This window comes from Triticum urartu, chromosome 7 (genome assembly GCF_003073215.2).
Source record: "Triticum urartu cultivar G1812 chromosome 7, Tu2.1, whole genome shotgun sequence".
In the NCBI taxonomy this organism is placed as follows: domain Eukaryota; kingdom Viridiplantae; phylum Streptophyta; class Magnoliopsida; order Poales; family Poaceae; genus Triticum; species Triticum urartu.
The window spans coordinates 153,965,240-153,970,009 of NC_053028.1; positions in this window are offsets into that span (position 1 = coordinate 153,965,240).

Genomic DNA, 4,770 nt, shown 5'->3' on the forward strand with positions numbered 1-4,770 from the left:
CCTAAACTCCTAGGGCTCGCCATGTACACATAGTTTTCCATAGCAAACAGAGCATCTCTGCCATCAAGGTCCTTGCCAACGGTGATCTCCTAGTTAATCGGATAATTGAGTCCGAGAAACAGAGAGTGTGAACCAAGGCTGTTTACCCGCCTCCAACTAAAAAATCCTGAAGGCCCCAACAAGTTGGTATCCTGCTCATAGATGTAACAACCACTATCCGGATACTCACGTATTTCACGGTGCTTGTATACAGTGGGGTTTTTGCAATATAACTTTTCCGGCTCATGTGTCCGAATGATCATCAGTCTTTTGTCATCATCTGATCGAGCGAGGAACCAGTTGTGCTTCCCTGTTTTTGGCAAAGGTGGTGTGATTACAAAGGGCAGTAACTATAGGGACACTGCATCATATCAAAAAGGACAGACATTGTTAATGTAAGATCAGCATTGTTCAGAGTATGAGTAGGATAATGCAAGAAACAACAATTATATGTCCCTGTTGGAACTGGGAGGAAAATACAGGGAAATGTATACTGGGTTTGAAAATATATAAGTGCCATGCATGGTTATACTCATGTTATCATGCAATCGATTCTTCACAGGAAACTACCATGTCATGCATGTTATGTAATCATGTTCTGTCCTCACAAAAAAATTCTTCAAGGTAACTAACAGACCATGCATTGTTATATACTCGTGTTCTGTGGACAAAATTTTTGTGAGGATATTATTCTAGCCATTGATTGCTGAAGGGCGAATATAGGTATGTACACATGGTAAGCATTACAGGATTTCACTAATTCCAAATATAGAGTTCTCCATATGCACATTTACTTCCCTAATGTATGGTTAGATGAAACCAATAGTGTGGTGCATGTTTCTACATCATGAAAATGAGGAAACTAACATGGCCATTGATACACACTCATATTTAGTAGTAGTATAAATATTACTGTAAAATAAGGAGAATACCCATATATTCCTAACTGTTTGATTATTCAGGGGTACAAATTGGCTGTAATGACATGGTCACAATCGCATGAATTAACTCATTCCAAATATACGGAGTCTCTAATACATTGCCATAGTTCTACTGAAATTCTGCTCAAGCAGGGATATGCCAATCATCACAAAAAGTTCAAACAGTGTCATGGCGTCATCATTAACATGAGACGGAAACAACTTACATGCGCCGTCCCAGCAATACGTGGTGCCATCTGCTTTGTCGATCACGTAGATGATGCCATAGTGTTCAATAGCATCACAGAAGTGTGTATCAGCTTTAACGATGATCCACTGCGAGCTGGGTTGTCTCCAGCTAAAGAAGGCATCGGCGTAAATATAGGCGAGTCAGCGGTCGAACAAGGCAATTAGCTTGAAGTCTGCGTAATTCGCATGTCATGTGGGCACTTGGCAGATTACAATCTTCTGCAAAACAAGGTCCGTCCAACTGACGTGGTAATCTAGATGACTTGGACCGCGATGGTAAAACTCTATATAATCCAACGGAGGAAGGATAATATCATGGGAGGTCTGGAAGTTCACGAGCACCAACTTTTTACCGTCTTCCCCTTCTCTGAAGGCAGCCATCCAGTGGGAGTTCATGCCGACCCAGTACATACCTGCCAAGAAGTTTTGGATGATGGTGGTCGGATCAAAGTCGAGGGAAATGATGTACGGCGACCCACTACATACCTGCAAATAAGTTTCGGCTAATGGAGATCAGATTGAAGTCGAGGGGCATCATGTACGCATCCGTATCATGGTGAGCCAATCTCGCAAGACCAGATAGCAGCAAGCAGGGTGTCTTGAAAAGCTTAGGCCTTGCTTCGACGATGGCCGTGTGCATGTCCCTCGAGCATGCAGCCAGCCGCAGGGCGCTCAACATATCCATACACGAACAACAGAGGTCGAGGATGTCACTGGGGAGACTGCTCCAATCGCGGCTCATATGGATGTTGCGCGGTTCGCGTTCGGCCATGGTGGAGTTTGGAAGGTGGGGGTTTTGGGGGGCTTGATTTACGGGGGAGAAGGCTGTCGGTGCAAGCAAGGCGATGGTACACGGGGGCACAGTGAGATGGAGACGGAGATGGAGATGGAGATGGAGTGGAACGTCCGATGGAGTGGTGCTATGGGAGGGGAGAGGGAGACGAGGCGAGGCATGCTAATGTGTTGTAAAGTGGCGGTGACAGACTGCATAGTGCACAGGGTGAGGCTGACTTTGGTAACCCGAACACACTGCCTGGACTAGTGTCAGGCGCAGGGTGTTGTCACTTCACTGTGAGGACCGGATGAATAGTATTTTGACCATCAAGTGTACCACAGTTGTAGTACTACTACTAGTAGGACCATGAGTACTCCGGTACTGTACAGCGGAAATAGGTCTCCCGTGCTAGCATGCATTTTCACTTCATCCTCCAGGTATCATCCATATTGCGAGCAGAACCAAATTCTTTTGCATGCGGAAGCGCGAAGATGGGCCTTTTCTTTTTTGATGAGGATAACCGTGTATTCCTTAACCAGAGAATGTTGTGTCTCCCACGCACGCGCCAATATCCATCTAAACCAGCTACGACACATTTTTTATCTGTTTGCATAGGCCCCACCTATCAGGAAGGATGGGCAGGTACATGAACAGGTACGACTCCTCGCATAGCCTTTTCGCTTAGTCTACCTAGCCGTCTAATCAACTGCCTGCACGCCACTTCTCCCATTTACTTCTCCATCGGGAACCGATTTTCCTCGGCTTCTTCACCTCCCCTTCGTCTTCATTTGCATCCAAACCCCACTATGTTCACATTGTTTTAACCTCTTTAAATATTCATCTACTACTTCAGTTAGACTAGCCATCTAATCCTAATTCTCCAAACCATAGCCCTCGTTCCAGCGGTTCCAAATGGCGAAAGAGATCGAGATGCAGGTTTTTAGCGTCCAACATGTCCTCGTCGAAGGCTCGTTGAGCATAGTTGCCACCGTCACCGTCCACCCAAGGGTTGTTTGGAAGTGGATCAACAATGTATCCAACTCCCTCGAAAAGGTAGAGACGAGGGTCATCGGTCTAGACGCAGAGTACACGGAGCGTGCCACTGGGAAGATCCAACGCACCGCCGTCCTTCAGTTGTGCCTCGAAGATGAGGTTTTGGTGTACCACATCATACACGCACCCTCCATACCAGGTGAGCTTCACAATTTCTTGTCTCGGGAGGACATATCACTGCAAAAAAAGACATATCCGTGACATTTTGGGTCGAACGAATTTTTTTTCTGTCATACATATAACACTTCTATGATGATAATTGTGACAAAACCTGGTATCATCATAGATGTGGTGGGGTCCTACTTCTATGACAAAAAAATCATGACAGAAAATGGGCTTTTTGTCCTGGGCGGGCCGAAGACGCAGCTGCATGACATTCTTTGGGCCTTCCATGATGGAAAAAACCGTGGTAGAAGCGAGGGGGGTAAAATTTTGGGGAGTTCCCGGTTACGGTGGGAGGTCGGGGGCCAAGCGATGCGCATTTCTCTCGTACACGTACGCGCGTGTGTGCGAGGCATTGGCTCTAACTGAACCCGAGCGAGGCGTTGGGCTCTAACTGAACCCGAGCGATTGCACTGCAGGCTACGTGTTACTGAACCCGAGCGATCGATCGATGGCTGTTAACTGAACCCGATCGAGCGATTCCTTCGCTACTGCTGCTAACTGAAGCCGATTGATGCTGCCTCTGGGATGAACAGTGAGCGTTGCGGGGGGGTTTGGATGAACAGTGAGCGGTGGTGTTTCCTCTGGATGAACAGGACCCCGTGGTGTGGTGGAGGGCTGGATGGACAATAGACGATGGAGGGGTGCCCGTGGAGGGGTGGTTGAACAGGACCCCGTGGTGTGGAGGGCTGGATGAACAGTAGACGGTGGAGGGGTGCCCGTGGAGGGGTGGTTGAACAGTAGCCGGTGGAGTAGCGCGCGGTGGAGGCTGGATGAACAGGAGACCGTGGAGGCTGGAGGAGGTCGACGGTAGCCCGTGGAGGCTGGAGGAGGTCGACGGTGGAGATGAACAGTATCCCGTGGAGTCCCGTTTTGCGGTACGCCACACCCCTCCCGACGAACAGGACCCCCGTTTCGACCGTAGCGCTCCAACACAAGTCCGTTTCGTCCGTTTTGCGGTGCGCCACACCCCTCCCGATCAACAGGACCCCCGTTTCGACCGTAGGAGGTCTGTTTCGTCCGTTATGTGGTACGCCACACCCCTCCCGATCAACAGGACCCCCGTTTCGACTGTAGGAGGTTCGTTTCCTCCGTTTTGCGGTACGCCAGACCCCTCCCGATCAACAGGACCCTGTTTCAAACGTAGGAGGTCCGTTTCCTCCGTTGTGCGGTACGCCAGACCTCGTTTCCATCGCCTGTTTCGTCCAAGCCCTCCCGATGAACACGACCACGCATTCCGTTCCGACCTAGCCGGTTGGCTCCCATGCGTTCCTTTGCCTCCCAATGAACACGACGCATTCCGTTGCCTCCCCATCAACATGACGCATTCCGTTGCCTCCCCATGAACACGACGACGACGATGTTTCTCCGTTCCGACCCAGCCATGTACACGAGCCCTGGCCGTACGTATGCGCGAGTAGGCGTTCGAGACCCCGCCGTATGTACACATACGTGGTCGTATTTTCTTTCTTGCACCCTGGCCGATGTACGTACGTGTACATGCTACGTGCGCGCCTCTACTACGACACGTAGGCGCCTCTACTATGACACGTGCGTGCCTCTACATCCACC